Below are 19,189 nucleotides of genomic sequence, written 5' to 3' on the forward strand. Positions count from 1 at the left end.
CCTGGGGTGATGCTGTAGGATCAGCATTGGATTGTGAATCACAGGTCAGCAGTTCAAACCCACCAACTGCTCCTCGTAAACTCTCTATCTATAAGGTTGCTTGAGTTGGAACAATCTTAACAACAATACAGGCCTATTATATAGCAGTTTGGAGTCCTGGTGTGGCGCTGTGGGTTAATGCGCCAGACTGCTTAGTCATTTTAACTGCAAGGTCGGCAGTTCAAGCTCACCAGCCGCTCCTCGAAAACCCTATACAGGGTTGCTATGGGTTGGAACCAACTCGACAGCGCTTCACAACAACGACAACAATATAGTAGTTACTCAAACGTTTGATGATTTTTTCCCATCAGATTTTCAAGACTAAGAATCAGGAAAATCAGATTCTAGTTTTTGTGACCCTGGACAAACCATTTCCCTTCTTTAGGTCTCAGTTTTTTCATTTGCTATATTAAGTCAATGGATAATTGAGCCGATAGTTACAGAACTTGCAAGTAGAGAGAGGTCTTAGAAATCACTTACTGCAAACCTTTCTCCTAAATCAGAACCAGTGAGTGACAGACTGGGACTGGAATATAGGCCTTTAACCACCAAGCTATAACTCTTTCTATACCACATGCTGCTTGAAAGGAACTCTTTCACTTTCTCTTCTATGAAATCCTGGAGGCTGAACTGTTGGTCTTTAGAATATCACCCAATTATGAATATAGGCTAAATCAACCATAGTCTCAATTATAACTTTTATTAAAACCAGAAAGTGTAGAAGAATAAACAAAGCTGTCAATATGTAATCCTAGTTAAAGAGGCTCTGATTGGTGCAAATAGTTAAGTGCTGAGCTACTAACCAAAAGTTTGGTGGTTGGAACCCACTCAGAGGTGTCTAGGAAGAAAGATCTGGTGATCTAATTCCAAAAGATCACAGTCATTCAAAATATGTATGGAGGGTAGTTCTACTCTGAAACAGATGAGGTCGCCATGAGTCAAAAACAACTCTACAGCAACCGGTTTGGTTTAAAAAATGCTTATTAAATTTTACAAGCTTTTATATACCTAAATTAATTTATTTCAAAAAATAAATTTAATATGGTATGAAGACTTTCCAGAAACCCTTTGAGGCAAGTGGAGACATGGCAAGGCATCACAAAACCAGAGCAGGAAGTATAAAATCCTCCATCTTCTAAGACAACTAGTTGTCTGTTCTCTTCTTAAATATTTCCACTAAGAGCAAGTATGCTGGGTCTTATGTTTTCTATTATATTTTACAAGACATAACAGCTAAAACAGCCTTTATTTCCATCATGTTTGAATGCCCCAGAGGAAAGTCTACGTAAGCATGAGTATAAAGCAATTATAAGAAAACACTGGAAAATATGCCTATAAGCCAACAAACAATAGGTACAACAATTCAAATGAATATATAATATGTATATACTTTAATTTTATAAGCTAACAATTATATTTACAGTACACACAGAGGGGAAAAGTAATGCTGCAGCCTTTTCATGCTTCAGCTTTAAGGAAATTAGTACATGATGACTTCCAGCAGAACCAGGAGGAGGTTCAGACAGCACCCGGTCTTACAAAGGAGGTCAGAGGAGGTAATGAGTCATTATGAACAAAACACAAAATCTGGAGTAAGAACACCTGGTTTTGAGTCATTCTGACATTTGCTAGCTATTTGACACTGGACATAGACTATAATCCATCTGTACCTCAGTTCCTTATCAAAAATAAGATTTATAATGATTTGGTATCAAAACCACCAAGGCTATTGCTATCAAGTTTCAAATTTAAAGGGGAAACGTGACAGCATTCTTCATCTCACCATCTCTGAAACTCCTAGGCTGTGCTGGATACTAATTCCTGGCATGGACACACAAGTATATGAGATGTCAGTTTGAGCCACAAAGTAAGCAGCTCAAACCCACCAGTCACTCCTCGGAAATCCTATACAGGGTCGCTATGGGTAAGAACTGACTTGACAGCACTTAGCAACAAGTCTTGGTGTAGTGCTATAGGAGAAAGTACTGGACCAAAAGGTCAGTCTGAACCACATGGTTGGCAGTTCAAATCCACAAGTCGCTCCTTGGAAACCCTACACAGGGTAACTATGAGTTGGAACCGACTCGACAGCACCTAACAACACCACCACCAAACCACAAGGAGGAACCTTCTGGACATAGTGGCTAAGCATTCAGCTCCTAACCTAAAAGTCTGCAGTTCATAACCCAGCAGCTACTCTGTGAGAGAATGATGTGGCAGTCTGCTTCCGTATCTACCATTGTACCATACAGCTCACTACAATACATTACACTGATCATTTTTGTTCCTCCAGTACACTAAGAGTGCCACCACAGCACTGACTATTCCCATCTATCTCTGTCTTCCAAGTGCCTAATGTACAGTATATGTTTAATGTTTTTTAGTTTGTTAAGTGTCGTTGAGTTCACTCTGACTCAGGGTGATGATGGTGGTGGTGGTGGTCATATGCCATGGAGTCGGTTCCAACTCATAGCGATCCTGTATAGGGCTTCCAAGGCTGTAAATCTTTACAGGAGCAGAAAGCCTCATCTTTCTCTCACAGAATGGCTAATAGTTTTGAACTGCTGACCTTGAGGTTAGCAGTCTGAGTAGTAACTAATAACCAATATGCTACCAGAACTCCTGTTAGGAGTCATAGTGACCCTGTATAGGGTTTCCGTGGAGCAGCTGGTGGGTTTGAACTGAAAATCTTGAGGTTAGCAGTTCAGTGCTTATCCTACACCACCACAGAAGACTCTAATAAACTTCTGAGCCTATTGCAGTTTCTACCAAGGAACAGTTATGAGTTGCTTTACACTATAAAACCTTTTGTTTAAATGAAGTTTGTAATGTTCCAATAATATGAGAGAAAGGACAGATTTCACTCTTATCTTTCCTAAGGCAACTGTTTGCAAATGCTCATACTTTCTATCTCAGCCTCCATTCATGATTACTTATATTGCGCTTTCCTTGCAAACCTTATACAATCACCCCAGAAAGCAGTGATCTCTCCCTCCATGTCTGAATTTCTAGCATGCTTATGCAGTTTATGATGCATATACCTTTGTCTAAGCACTGGACTACCAACCTCAAGGTCTGTGGTTTGAGTCTGCCAGTCTCTCCATAGACAGCTATAGAAGCCCTAACAGGGTGGCTATGAGTTGGAACTGACTAGATAACACTAAGCAACAGCAAAGAATTATATTACAGCCTATCTAAGAGTTGGCTAATTCTACGTTCCAGCTTTCCTTCCTAGATGGTCAGCTCCCTGGAAGAAATAGCTATTTCTACTCAGCTTTGTAACGAAATACAAGTGATTCATTCAACAATATTTACTGAGTGAACTTATACTTTTTCTTAAACAAACATAAGAGGAGGGAAAGAAAAAGTGGCAAGGATGCTGAGACGTTGGGTTTAGATTGGAGCATATTGACTTTAAGGTCAATTCTATGTTGTTGCTTGTTGCTAAGTGTTGTCCAGTCAGTTCCAACTCACAGCCACCTTGTTAGGTTGCTAAATATATAGGTTTAATACTCAGGTAGGAGTCCTAGTGTAGCTCTGCAGGAAAAGCACTGAACTGGTAACTGCAAGGTCAGCGGTTCAAACCCACCATCCACTCCTTGGAAACCCTGTACTGGGTCACTATGAGTCAGGACCAACCCAAAGGCACTTAACAACAGCAACAATACTCAGGTGTGAACAGTAAATGCTCATGCTGCTAACCAAAAGGTTGGATGTTCAAGTCCACTCAGAGGTGTCTTGGAAGAAAGGCCTGATGATTTACTTCTGAAAATTTCAGTCACTGAAAACCATGAGTCACCATAAATTAGGATCAACTTGGCAGCAATTAATTTTTAATACTTAGAAGACAGATCTTGACTATAGACAGAAAAGTGAGTCATCACTATATAGATGTTATTGGAAACCAAGTGAGTGGATGCAATTGCTAAAGGAGTGGAAAGAAGAAAGCCTAGGGCAAGAGCCAGATAAGAGAAGGGAAGCCCTCAACCAAAGAACTAGAGGTAAAATGGTCAGGGAGGAGCCAAAACACTGAAATGCACACCAAAGTTGAAGGAAGCAAAAAAGTTCCGAGGACAAGGGAATAATCATGAATGCGAAATACAGGTCTAACTGGTGACTCTGATCAGAGCATTTGCAGGAGCTCCATGTGACTTGGACAAGATTCTAAACTTTCAAATCTCAGTTTCCTTTATTTACAAAATAAGGAAAATATCATCTACTCATATTTGAGGATTATATGAGATAGTGTAAGTAGCTATAATAAAAGCAACATATATGAATGGAGAGTTGGTTCCAATTTATAGTGACATTATAGGTGCTGTAGGATAAGCACTGGACTGTGAATCACAAGGTCAGCAGTTCAAACCCACCAACTGCTCCTCCGACAGGGTCACTATGAGTTGGAACCGACTCAATGGCACTTAACATATGATAAAGTAGAACTGCCCCACAAGGTTTCTGAGGCTGTAAATCTTTATTAAAGCAGCCCACAAAATCAGAACTCCGAATATCACTCCTACCATGTGTTACACACTGTGTGCTCAACAACTTCATAAAGATAACTACTATTATTACCCTCATTTTGAGATGAAGAAGCAGAAGCTAATTATTCTTGAGTGGTGGAGACTAAAGCCAGAATGCTTCAGTGAATTAACAAATGAAAATTTATATGCCTCAATGTAACTCAAAAAAGTTTGAGTATAAAGGGTAGGCAGGAAATTGGATGGATTAAGATTTTATTTATTAGATTTACTTCAAGATGGGAGACTTAAATACAAAAGAAGTTAAAAGAGAGAAAGAGATTGAAGGCAAAGAAAAGATGCAGTTCAAAGATTTAGCCTTAAGCAGGAGGAAGGAGCAGGGAAATATTGATGTAGTTTTAAGTAACTTTGTTTGCTGAAAGGAACGTGAGATGGGTGTCCACTAATAATTTCTACTTTTTCTTCTAAAAAAGAAGTAAGGCTATTTGCTGACAGTAGAAAGTAAACAGGGTGGTCAGAAGCCTGAAAACAAGACATCACAAAGAATAGGGTAAATAAAAGACTAGGTAGGTACTGAAGGTCCAATGGCATCAATCTCTATAGTTTGGGGTTTCTTCAGCAGGACTCAGTAGAACCAGTACAGGCAACAGAAGAGAGGTTAATTTGATATAACAAGGTTTAGGACTTTGTCCAGACAAAGACAAAAGGACAACAGAACAAAGGAATAGAGGCTAACGGCAAAAGAGTGACTTAAGTGGTGGACTAAGAAAAGTAAGCTGCATAAGAAGTGAAAATACATCTTGATGTGATCAAAGAACAGAACTAGTGGCCATAATCAAGGATCTGGTAGAAGGAGATATTTTGAAAAAACTTGCATGTCCTTCATTTATTATTTCAGAAATGGACATTCTTGAGTGATAACAAAGGCCCATGGTACAAAGTGGGCCTTAGCTAAATTGAGTGGAGACCACTTGAGTCAGAGGTAAAGAAACTGAAGTTCTAATATTCTGGGGGGAAATCATCCATGTGAATACTGAAGTCGCCCAGCAAGAGCTGATCTTGGAGTGGAAAGAATATGTGTGGCAGTTCCTAAATGATAGGAGAAGTTCTTTATATAAGAAGACATAAGGTCAGGATTTCTGGGGCCAAATAGTGCAGTAGGCAGAGAGACATACTACAACAAAGACATGGGAGACCAAGTGAAACAGATACCAACTGTAATCCTGGAGCCCTAAGCTTCCAAGGATAGGATATGACAGTGGGGTGAGTGCTTACTGGAAGAGGAAGTGGAACAGGACAGTGAGAGAAGAAAAATGAGTGTATTGTAGGCTGGCATCTCATAGCATGGGCATGACCACCTTGGGTTTCAGTGAGTGGTTGATTATATAGCAGCCTGCAGGCATAGGACATTGCTAGAGGTTGGCAGCAAAGGAGTGCAGTTCTCCCTTGTTACCATGTCTTCCAGGTAGCTGGGGGCATGGCTAATATCTGCCCTCATGAACCCAATGGCCAGAGGCACCCACTCCTGTACGGCCTCCGGTTTGCTTGGGGTTGGGTGCCAGGAATAATGCCCCTGCATCTGGAGGCACATGAACATGCCCTGAATTCTGCTACACAAACAGTAAACAAAAAACCACATTCACAATTCCAGTCTTTACCACATGCATCAGAAGACAGGTAGTGAGGAGCAGAGAACAAACCAATTAAACATAACACTACATTGTCTCTTTAAAAACATGACAATTTCAGCTTATATGAAGAAACAAGGCAGACTGCCTCAAACAACATGATCAAAATACAGAATCAGATAATTTTAATACCAGAAATGGTATCTGAAGTACTTGAAAAGGAATTCAGAAGAATGCTATTTAGACACCTTCAACAAATTCAGAGAATGATCAAGAAAACTTCAGACAAAAATCAGAAAACAAACAAAACTACAGAAGAATTCAAGAAACAAACTGACCAAATAAATGAAAATACGGGAACCATTCAAAAACAGCAATTAGAAAACCAGAGTTAACACTAAGACTTCAGAAATAGATAGTGGAAAGCCAAATTACTGAGCTTGAAGAAAAATCTCTCAATATTCATCTCTAGAGGAAAAATCAGAAACAAAACAAGAACAAAAAAATCCAAAGAGAGTCTAAGATTTATATAGGGCACTATCACGAGGAATGGAGTCCTGGTATGACGCTGTAGGATAAACACTGGACTGCTAACCAAAAGGTCAGTGGTTCAAACCCACCAGCCCCTCCTTGAAACTTTATACAGAGTCACTATGAGTTGGAACTAACTTATGTGTGATTGGAATCCCAGAGCAGGAAGACAGAATAAAACCCATAGAGAATATTGTGCAAGAGTTGTTGGGAGAAAGCTTCCATAACACCATTAAAGATGAGAAAATAGTCATTCAAGAAGCTAAACAAACTCCAAATAGGGTAGACCCCAAAAGAAAAACACTAATATATATTATAATTAAACTTTTCAAAACCAAAGACAAGGAAAGAGCAGCAGCTCAGGAAAAACAAAAAAAGTTACCTACAAAGGAGAATTAATATGATTAAACTCTGATTCCTCAGCAGAAAATATGCAGGCAAGAAGCCAATGGAATGACATATATAAGACAATGATGGAAAAAAATTGTCAACCAAGAATCACGTATCCAGAAAAACTGTCCATCAAATATGATGGCAAAATTAAGTCATTTTCATATAAAAAGAAATTTAAAAAGCTTCTAAAAGCCAGACCAACCTAACAAAAAATAATGAGAGTTCTTTAGACAGAGAACCAACAAGAGCAGACAACAACTGGACACTAATATATATGACAAAATCACCTAGAACTCAACCCAGATATGGTAGTGGTGAACCATGGAGTTGGTTCCAACTCATAGCGACCCTGAATAGGGTTCCCGAGGCTGTAAATTTTACAAGAACAGAAAGCCTCATCTTTCTCTTGCAGAATGGCTGGTAGTTTTGAACTGCTGACCTTGATATTAGCAGCCCAACTAGTAATCAATATGCTACCAGAACTCCTTTAACCCAGATATATAAGTATTCAAAGTAAAACAGATCTACAAAACTGAAAGTGCTGTTGTTGTTAAGTAGCGTCAACTTGGTTCTAACCCATAGCAACCCTGTATAGGGTTTCCAAGAAGCAACTGGTGAGCGTGAACCACCAAACCGTGTGGCTCAAACAACTTTGCAGTCCAGTGCATTAGCCCACAGCGCCACACCAGGATTCCACAAGACTGAAAGTAGAGAACCATAAATATAGCGGCAACACCAAAAAAGCAAAGCAAAAAGAGGGAGTAATATAGTTACAGAATTTCCAAATTAAGAGGAAATCAAGTAGCTATCAACAACAACAAAAAATAAAATAAAACCTAACTGTAACCTTAAAAACTAGATCAAGCCTTACTCCTAATTCTAGCCGAACTCTTACTCCTAATACTAACCCTAGTCTTAACCATAATCCTAACACCAAACAAAGTGCTAGATCTAGTCTATACCTAGGCACCCCAACCCCTCCCAAAAAAGGCAGGCAGATGATTACTGTGCCAGACAGTAGAGGAGCTTTAAGAAGTTGGAGAAATAACGGTCTGGAAAAAGGTTTATAAAAAAATACAGTCACCCTCACTTCATTCCTTTGGACTGGGAGGGGTATGGGAAAAGCTGCAGCATCCACTTAAATGGGTTCCAAACCAATAGATGATAGAGAAACAAAAATATATTCAGTGGAATAGTATTCAGTCATAAATAGACATGAAGTTCTGATACACATGGCATAACACAGATGAACCTTGGAAACATTATGCTAAATGAAATGAATCAGACATGAACAGGCAAATATTTACAATTACATTTATATAAATACCTAAAATAGGCAAATGCATAGACACCAAAGTAAATGAATGGCTACCAGGGTTGGGGAAAGGGAAAAATAAGGAGTTAATTATTGTTTAATAGGTACTGAGTTTCTATTTGTGGTAATGAAAAAGTTTTGAAAACAGATGGTGGTAATGGTTGCACAACATTGTGAATGTAATTTATGTCACTGAATGACTTGAAAATGTTTAAAATGGCAAACTTTGTTATATTATACTACAATAAATGTTTTTTAAGAGGAGAAGGAGTTCCAGGTTACAATAATTGAAAGAGAGACTGGCTTCACACACAAAAAAATATCCAGTAAAAAGGTTAACAGTGTAAGAAACGTGTTTCAGAGAACAAGTGGAAAAATTTGAAGAGGTAAATAGGCAGAGCTGGAAGAGAGGAAGACCAATCAGACCAGCATAGGAATAACAGTATAAACAGGACAGGTGATTGATGAGGGGGCTTATTTGGCCATAGGATTGTCAAAGAATTAGTCCTAGCAGTTCCCTGATGGCTAGGGAATTAGCACTTGGATTGGTTGACTTCTCATTTACAGATTTGAGGGCGTGTGGTAAAATGAGTTCCTTTCTGTGGCCTTTCACCTTACTTCTTTGAATAAAAAAGTTTAAAAAGCAGCTTGAGGACACCAGAGATGGAGATAAGAGATGAAGGCATGGAGAAATAGAGCAGCTGAGGACTCTTAGACTCATGGAAAGAGAAAAGCTGTGTGCTGGCGACCAGGTGCTGGTAGACAGGAGGCAGGCTTGGTTGTTTAAATGATTACATATTCCTGATTGTTTTTGTGTACATCCTCCCCGGCCCCCCCCCCCAAAAAAAAAAAAAACAGAGGGAGTAGAAGCAAATACTGTTGAAAGATGATTCGCAGAGGAGATTGTAACCATTGCAATGAAATGATGAGTGTAAAACCGATGTTGTACCATGTAAATAAACTCTCTCTCAAGTCACAATAATAACCAAAAAAAAGAAATAAACAATGAAGTACAAACCCAATCCCATGCGAATCACTGTTGTATCCGAAGTGCATGTGCATAATATAAATACACACATGTTGAGGGGTCCTCAAACAGTTCATAGAAAGATGGATGAAAATATAATGGAATTTTTCACACACACACAAAAAAAGCAGTTTGAGAGGTTTTTCCTCTAAGTCCTCAAGAGTTTTCCACCCCAGAGGATTTATTACTTTTGTTTAGGTTGATCAACATTTCCTGAGTAAACTATAAACACCTTGTGGTTAGATACTTTTTGCTGGTCCTGCAACTGGACTAAATTATTTAGCGCCTTGCAGGGACCACCACCAATATACTTAAGCAAATGTATCTATAGTCTCCTATGCAAATAGCACATCTGTGGCTTACCAACAGGGGATTATTGGTCAGTTTGTGGCCCTGGTGGGACAGCCATTCCTAGAAACAGAAGATGAGTTTGCTTATATATGTATCCAAGCCCATAGAGGTTTGTAGACACAGTCAGCAAGGAACTTCCTAAGAGAGCTGTGGCACAGGTCAAGGGCTATGCCCAATTGAAGATTTTGAGTGGTCCAGAAGGGGCCCTGTGGCAAAGTTGGTAGTGACAGGAGAAACGTGATGTTAAGAATGCACCTAAGAGAGCTGAACAAAACAGCTACACTATGAGCTGGATCAGTGGACAGTGAAGGGTTTGGCAGTAGGAAGGTGCGGTACAGCGAGTTCTGTCCTCAGGGGACTGAGAGAGGGCCTGCATGGTAGAGTAGGGCCTGCTTGCTTGCACAGCTGAGACAGTTCTCCTGCAATGAAGAAGGGAGGGATATGTTTTCCACTTCTGGGGAACCTTCCAGACTTATCCTGCATGCTTCCTGATTCTGAGTTGTAACCTGTAATTTCCTTAATAAAACACTTAAATATAAGTATTGTCTGTGAGTTCTGTGTGGCCACTGCATCAAATTTTTGAATCCTGTAGAGAAGCAGAGTACTGTGGGAGGAACAGGTGGTATCAAAATTGGTATAAAGGCTGGAGAGAAAAGGTTTGTATGATCTTCATCGCACAATGATCATCAGTTCTGTGCTGCTGCTGATTTTCATAATACCCCATGAAGAAAGATAGGTTCTGGGGTTACTATTACCATTGCTGTTACTAAGTGCCATGGACAAGGTTCCAACTCATAGCTACCCCGTGTAGGGTTTCCGAACAGTGATTGGTGGGTTTGAACCACTGACCTTGTGGTTAGCAGTCCACTGCTTACCTACAGTACCACATCAGGACTCCTGTGCAACACTGGAATATCTAATATATGACTGGAGTCCTAGTGTGGCACTGTAAATAAAGCACTGGACTAAACCTGGAAATAGAAGCTGAAGAGACAAAGACCTTCCCCTAGAGCCATGAGCACCATGAATTTGAACTTCTAGCATCCTCAACTATGCAAAAATAAACTTTGTTAAAACCACCCATTTGTGTGGATTTCTATTACAGCAGCACTAGGTATGGTGCTGTAGGATAAGCACTGGACTGCTAACCACAAGGTCGATGGTTCAAATCCACCAGCTGCTCTTTGGAAACCTTATATAGGGTCACTGTAAGTCAGAACCTACTCAACGGTTCTGACTTAACAGCAACAACAGATAACTAAGAGAACTCTAGTGTGGCACTGTAGGGTAAGCCTTGGACTGGTAACAGTAAGTTAGGTTGGCAGTTCAAACCCACCAGCGCCTCTTAAAAACCCTACAAAGGGTCACTATGAGTCAGAACCGACTCAACGGCACACAACAACAGGTAACGAAAACAAATGTGGATTAAATTTTGTGTTGTCATTTAGATAAGTATGAAAATATTCCATTTCTGTTAATAGAACATGTAGTCCATTCAAGTCTGCCGTGTTAAGTGCTGTCGAGTCGATTTCGGCTCATTGTGATCCTGTATAGGGTCTCCGAGGAACGTACAGGTTTTCTGAGGAGCAGCTGGTAAGCTTAAACTGCCGACCTTGCAGTACAAATAGCTTTGCAGTCTGGCGCATTAACCCACAGCGCCACACCAGGACTCCGTAGGTTGAGGTTTATTAGAGCTGGCTATATCACAATCAATCCCGCCTCCTCACCTGTCATCCACCACCTTCCCAATTAATTCCCTATATTCACTGCACCTGGGTCACGATCTTCCTCTTCTTCCCACATCCTCTAATCCTAAATCACTAGCCACACAGATGACTCATTCAATATACACAGTTCCTTGTCATACTCAGCTTCACTGACCTTCACCTCTGACTCTACTTAAGAAACTCATACATGGAGACCTAGTTACTACCTAAAATTTCTACACCAGACAACTCCAATATTTCACCTTCTGACCCCAAACACCTTTTATTCTAGCTCACTCCCATTTTAGCACCAACTGATCTACGAAAGAAGTCAAGAGATGGCAAAATCTTGAGTCTAAAACTGAACTTGTTAATCAATGTCTTGTACCACCATCCCCCCAGTCACCCAAGCCAAAAATCTCAGCATCACACTGGACCCCTTGCCACCTCACTGCACATCAGTCAATCATAAAGCTTCACACATCTTCTCAAATCCATTCCTTTCTTTTCATCCCTAGGACCACAGAATGATCTTTTTAAAATGCTACTTCAACATGTCAATTAAAAAATTCCAGTGATTCAAAGAAATGACCTATTGAATTAATTTAAAGATATATATAAGCAGCCCTGGTGGTGGCGGATAAAAAACACTGGACTGCTAACTACATCCGCAGTTCAAACCCCCCAGCTGCTCTGCAGGAAAAAGATGAAGCTTTCTGTTTGTGTAATATAGTCTTGGAAACTCTACATAGGGCTGCTATGAGTCAGAATTGACTTGTTGGCAGTGGGTTTGCTTTGATTTTATATATACAGGAGTTCTGGTCATGCACTGGCTAAAGTGCTTGGTGGGAGGTCTTGGTGAGGCACTATAGGATAAGAACTGGACTGTTAACCACAGGGTCAGCTGTTCAAACCCACTAGTCTCTCCTTAGAAACCCTATACAGAATCACTGAGTCAGAACTGACTTCACAACACTTAACAACAATACAGGCTGCTAATGGAAAGGTCAGTCGTTCAAAACCAACAGTGACTTATAGGGAGACAGACGTGGTAGTCTGCTCCCGTAAAGATTGTTGCTGTTGTTAGGTACTGTGGAGTCAACTCTGACTCATAGCAATCTTATGCACAACAGCTGGTCCTGTGCCATCTCCACAATCATTGCTAAGCTTTAGCCCATTGCCGCTGCCACAGTGCCAATCCATCTTGTTGGGGGTCTCCTTCTTTTTTGCTGAACCTTCAATTTACCAAGCATGATGTCGTTCTCCGGGGACTGGTCCCTCCTAATAATATGTCAGAAGTATGAGAGACAAAGTCTGGCTATCCTGGCTTCTAAGGAGAATTCTAGTTGTACTTCATTCAACACAGATTTATTTTTTCTTTTGGCAGTCCATGGTACTTTTAATATTATTCTCCAACACCAAAACATCAATTCTTCTATGGCCTTCCTTATTCACTGTCCCATAAAGATTATCCTATAGGACAGTTTTACTCAGTCCTATAAGATCACTATGAGTCAGAACTGAATTAATAGCAGTGGGTTTGGCTTCTTTCTTAGTTTTACATATACCATGACCTGGCATCTGCCTGTGTCCTTGACCTCACAACAGACCCTTTACAACTTCATTATCATAGTCTTAGCAGTCCTAAACTACTTATAGTTCTCTGTTACACAAGCTATTCATTTCTCACATTGATGTCTTTGTTCCAATCTCTGTTTGAAGCACACTTTCTACTTATATATTTGCTTACCACTGAAGATTTGGGTCAGGTGTGATATACACTAGACTAAGTGCCCTCACCTTTGGGTAACCACTAATTATATGCCTAGCTCTCACCTTTTATTCTGAGGTGACTTATTGTTGCATCTAATTTACCACTCTCACTAGGATTAAAAAATGTGTCTTATTTATGTAAACACAATATGTAGCATAGTGTCTGACACATAGCAGGCACATAGTGTAAGAACCAAAGTTAGAATATGGAGTTCATATTTTCAGTGGAATAATCACACCCATTGCTTGCTCAGAAAGTTTAGTATTCCCTGCCTTTAACTCCAAGTCTTTTGAAGGAAAAGAACCATTACCTTTCTTGGGTATACACAGTTTTGGACAGAATTCCCACAGCCAATGAGTCAATAAAAATTTTTTTAAATTTATAGGATACAAATTTTTACCCAAGTTACATAAAAGGGAAATAACATTTGCACAAACATTTGCAGGCCAAAACCCTAAACTTGACATATGTGCTGCAAACTTCAAAACCACTGACCAATTTTAAAAATGAAGGCATTAAGGACAAAAATAATCAATTCCCAAGCTTGTCTAAATCTACCTTATAAACAGTGAAACTTTGCTTAGAACTTGAACAGGGTCCCAAATTCATGAGCTTGGCATTTTATCTACAAGGCCATCACATCTCTGCTGGGTTTTAAAATTTACTAACCTGTAGGGCTTTAGAAGGTTGGCAAAATATCTTTTTTAAAAACTTAACCCACATATCACCAAGAATAAATGAAGAAAAAAGCAAATTAAAAAAAAATGCTGGTAATGAGCACTGGAAAGTAATCTTTTTCAAAGTGATTTTTGGGCTTTCTGCTAGCAGTTAGAAATTGAGCAAGGAGTTCAATGTAATAAAACATTTTCCTTTCCAACTAAATATTAAATTGTGCTTTGGAACCAAACCAAGGTCTCAATCCTTTTTCAGAGTAAAAATAAAAAGCTCTTCTATTTGCATAGTGCTTTGCACATTAAAACACTTTGATATCATTAATTCAGTTGATTGAGTGCTTATGGGGGGGGCATAAAATAGGACAAAACAGAACTTGTTTTATTTCTCTTGAACAAACAGTCCTAGACGTCCTTTATTTCCCTAAGTTCTAAACACATCACAAAAATGAAAAAGGGAATACTTATTTAAGCAGGTCAGTCCTTGGGGCCAAGGAACTTCTCAGAGAAGCTTAATAAATTAGTTTTGTCACCTTGCTCACATTAAGAAGCTTTGTTACAAAGAACATACAAAACCCATCAAGAGACGAGATCAGAGAACCACAGCATATGAGAGCCCACTGACAGAACTGGAATTAATGAGAAAACAAGACTCAGGGGACATGATTACTATCTTCAGATATCTAAACGATTGTCCACAAGGGAAAAGAACTTGGAAAAATGGGAGGCAGCTGTTTCTTTCAATGTCAAAATTTTTCTAAAAGCCTGAGCTGTCCAGGAACAAAATGGGTTTTCTTGGGAAAGCGATTCATTTCCCACCACTGGAGAGGCTCAAATAGGTTGATCAAATTACTAGGTTGGTGTTTGGGTTTGCAAAGATCGCATGGAACGGAAGAGACAGACCCTAACTCCCCAAAAATCCAAACCCACCGCCATTGAGTCGATTCCGGCCCTGTTTTGTTAAGTGCCGTCGAGTTGGTTCTGACTCATACTGAGCCTGTACAGGGTTTCCAAGGAGCGGCTGGTGGGTTTGAACCTCGGAACTTGAAGTTCAGTGTTTATCCTACAGCGCCACACCAGGACTCCGCGACGGACCCAAGTGACTTTTAAATGCTCTTCCAGTGCGGAGACGTCTGGGGTCCACTCATCTCGCTCCACTGCGGTGATCACTTGTCCAGCCCCCTCGGGCAGCTAGCGTACCTCGGAACCCTGCCAAGGTTGAGCCCCGCCGAGGTTGGAACCTGCTCACCCCGACCGTTTCCAGCGGGGCTCCAGGGCAAGTGGCACACGTGAGTTGTCCCGGCGCAGTCTCGCCGCTGGAGCCCAGCCCCAAGGAGGGCTGCTGACAGCTCTGGCCCTTCGAGCCTCGGAGCCTGGCCTTGGCCAGGTCACGCCGCCCGCCGGACATCATCCCCGCCCGCGAGGGCCCTCGGGCATTCTCCCAACTCTGGCGTCCGAGCAGACAGAAGTACATCCACGCCAACTCCTGGCCCTCGGCTCCAAGCCAAGCCTCCCGGGTTCATCAGCCCTGACGATTCCCGCAATGACAGCCACGCGAGGCCAGCCCTCCAAAGGTGCCCTGTCCTTGGGTTTCCCGCGCCGGGGCCCCCTACGCGGCAGGGCCGCCGGCCGGACGCTGGGGCCCGCCAGCCCGGCCACAGAGGTAGAACCGGCCGCCAGTGCGCAGGGCCGCGCTGACAGCGGCCGAAGAAGGGCCGCGGCCGTGCGCAGTCCGGACTGGCGGGCAGACCCCGACGGCGACTCGGAAAGATAGACTGACAAGACAGCAGGGCCCGGAGAGGCGTGGGCAGCGGCCGGGCAGATCGTGCCGCCGCCTTCTCTCCCGGGGCGGCCCCAAGTGGCCCAGGCCCCTCAGGGCGAGCGTTTCCCCAGCATGCTGAGGCAGCAGCAGAGGCGTTTACCTGTGGACGCGGCGGCAGCGAAGCGGGGCGCTGAGAGGCTCACTCCCTTCCCGCCGCCATGTTTCCGCTGAGCAGGGAGGGAGGACGAGAGAAGGGGGCGGGCGGGGGCGGCTCCTGAGAGCCGCGGGCTGGCGATGGGGGGCTCGACCGAGGCAGCCGTGGTGGCTGAGGCGTGGGGCGGGGGCTTCCCTCCCCCTCCAGGCTCCGCCTCGCCCCGCCCTCTCGCCTCTCGCGCGCGCCTCAGGCCGTTGGGCTCGCGCGCTGGGGGCTGGGAGGCTGGCCGTTGGAGGGCGCCGCCGCGCGGACGATGCCTGGCTAGTTCCAGCCACTCTCGGCTTTCCCCCCACTGGGGGCTTGCGAGCTTTGGGACCGGCCTTCCAGTGTGCGTCTCACACACGAGTAAACTGAGGTCTAGGGAGAGCTGGGGTTCGAACCCCGCCGCTGCAGATAACGCGCGTTGAAACCACATGTAAACCGGTGAGGGATTTGCAAGACCTAGAGCTGTAAGTCTTGGCCGCTGCGCTGGGATCATCTGGCTAAGCGACAGAGAAGTGAGAGAGAGGTAAAGAGAAGGTCTTCTGGGAACTCAAATCCCCACCTTGCTAATGACTAGCTTAGACGAACAACCTCGCATCTCTACCCCAGGACCAGATGAGGGCCTTCAGCTCAAATATGGTAGCACTTACTCCAAGGATTGTTGTGATTATAAAATTCAAAATACTGCCAACAAGTAGACAGTAAGTGCTCAGTAAGCCCGTTCATTCCAGAGTCCTTTCATTGGTTCATCTATTCAGTAAGTACACATTGGGTTCTTTATGGACCAGACACGGTACAAGTCATTCATTCGTGCTCATCGGCACTCTCTGCTGCACTCTGGTTAATCACCACACCCACTTTATATGTATGATCCCTACTTTAAAGTGAGGACATTGGAGCTCAAAGATTACCCAGCTAGTAAATGAGAAGAATCCTGCAGGGAGTGATCAGCTCTGTTGTTAAGTGCTAGCGAATCAGTTCTGACTCATAGTGACCTTGTGTAGGGTTTCCAAGGAGTGACTGGTGGGCTTGAACTGCTAATCTTGCAGTTAAAAACACGACATTGTGGTCCAGTGCATTATCGACAGAGCCATACCAGAACTCTTGTCAAGCTGGGCCAAAAGAGACAACCCAGAGGCAGACACACTCAAGCTGGCTCCTGAAATAGTTTGAACTGGGAAAGCTAGTTTCTGACCAAGGGAAAGGTGTCTGCAAAAGACATATAGGCAGAATACCATGTGACTGGTAAGTAGTGAGGTGTGATTGAATCTGAGAGACATACTGGTCCACCTGGAGGTGGCAGTAGGGTGGAGTGTGGTTAAGAGCAGGAGCTTTGGAATCAGGACTTAGCTTAACCGATTACTAACCTCTCTTAGCCTTGAGTCTGTCCATTTGTTGTACTTTGGTGGCTTGTGTGTTGCTATGAGGCTAAAGGCTTGGCCACTGGTATTTCACATACCAGCAGCATCACCAGAGGTTTCAGCAGAGCTTCCAGAATAAGACACTGGGAATAAAAGGCTGGTGATCTACTTCCAAAAATTGAGTATGTAAAATAACAGCCTGTAAAAATGCTAGAAGATGGGTCCTCCCTTCCCACCTGCCCACACCCCCCACCCCTGCCCATTGGGAGGCACTTGACAATAGCCCCAATAATGGACTCAAACATCCCAACAGTCGTGAAGATGGCACAGGAACCCACAGCCTTTCATCCTGTTAGATATAAGGTCATCATGGTCAGAGCAGCTAACAACAAGTACAGTAATGCCATGGTTAGACAGCAACAGGAAGCCAGGACATTGGAGGAGGGAGGACAATCTTGTAAATAACTTAGAATTTATGTTGTAAGCCAGTGGTTTTCAAGTGTGGTTCTGGGGTCCCTAGGTATCCAAGATCCTCTCTGGAAACAGTGAACTCAAAATTATTTTCATAAATGTTGTTGTTGCTGTTAAGTGCCAGCAAGTCAGTTCTAACTCGTACTGATCCTGTATAGAGTTTCCAACGCATGGTTGGAGGGTTTGAACCACCAACCTTGCAGTTAGTCATCTTCTACTTAACCTATAGTGCCACACCAGAACTCCATAATACTTAAGGATCTCTGGTAGCATGGTGGGTTATGAGTCAGGCTGCTAACCTCAAGGTCAGCACTTTGAATCTACCAGATGAGACTTTCTGCTTCTGTAAAAATGAATAGCCCTGAAAACCCTATAAACTATGAGTTGGAGCCAGCTCCATGGCACAAAATTACCACCATCACCACTAAAGCCTATCTGGAATTATGGTATGTACTGTAGGATAAGCACTAGACTGCTAATTGTAAGGTCAGCAGTTCAAACCCACTAGCTGTTCCTTGGAAACCTTATACAGGGTCACTATGAGTCAGAATCGACTCAATGGCACTTAACAACAACAACAAAGGCTATTTGGCTTTTTCATTCTCATTCCTTCACAAATGTATGGTGAACTGTTCCATAGGATATAGGACATAAAATATCGCAACAGATTAAATGCAGAAACAGATTTTAGAATTCAGTTGTTTTAAGACAGACATTAGAGGTATGCACAAATGTAAAAACTGTCAGTTCTCATTTTTTTTTAGAAAACAGTTATTAGTCATTTAAAATGTGTCATGTTAACATGTAATGGATTTATTATTGTTTTAAAGCAAATTATTACATATTTCTTAATTTCTAATTAATAGAAATGACCAACTGCATATACAAAAAAGCTCTTCAAGGTCCTCAGTAATTTTTAAGAGTGAAAAGGGTCCTGAGATGAAAAGATCGACAAATTTTTGTATAGGTAGATAATAAAAAGCTATTGAGTTTTAAGCAGGGATTTGCATTTTAGAAAGAGCTTTCAAGACCCAAGCTAGCTAGGCCTTGAGGGATGAGTTCAGGAGACCCAGGTATTCCTGGCAGAGATGAAGGTAAAGAGCTGATAAGAAACAAAGCCAAGACCCAGATATTGCGTTGTCACCTGACAGATTCACTGGACATGTGACTACTAACCAACAGATTGGCAGTTTACACCCACCAAGAGGCATCTTGGTGGCCTGTTTTGGAAAGGTCACATCCTTGAAAACCATGTGAAGCAGCTCTACATTGCACACATGGGGCCTCCATGAATGAAAATCAGCTCCGTGGAAGCTAACAACAGCACCACCCCGAACCTGTAAGCACCAGGCACATAGGTGTAGTGAGGATTCTGCTCATATTGCTGACCTCAGCACATACACAGTTACCTGTACTTTTCCCCCATATTCTGAGAATCATCAGGTCAAAGAGGCTGATAAGAGGGAAAGAAGAGTTTACCAGT

General features: G+C 42.3%; 1 protein-coding gene across 2 annotated transcripts in view; it reads right to left on the bottom strand.

The window, feature by feature from the left end:
• The window catches only part of SCMH1 (sex comb on midleg homolog 1 (Drosophila)), a 296,989-nt gene extending 281,053 nt beyond the window's left edge, over positions 1–15,936 (bottom strand). For both annotated transcript variants that reach the window (XM_006867602.1, XM_006867601.1), the window contains exon 1: positions 15,839–15,936. The gene's annotated coding sequence lies outside the window, so the exon portion shown is untranslated. The remainder of the gene's footprint in view (positions 1–15,838) is intronic.
• Between the last annotated feature and the right edge of the window lie 3,253 nt (positions 15,937–19,189).

Source organism: Chrysochloris asiatica, unplaced genomic scaffold (genome assembly GCF_000296735.1).
Source record: "Chrysochloris asiatica unplaced genomic scaffold, ChrAsi1.0 scaffold00106, whole genome shotgun sequence".
In the NCBI taxonomy this organism is placed as follows: Eukaryota; Metazoa; Chordata; class Mammalia; order Afrosoricida; family Chrysochloridae; genus Chrysochloris; species Chrysochloris asiatica.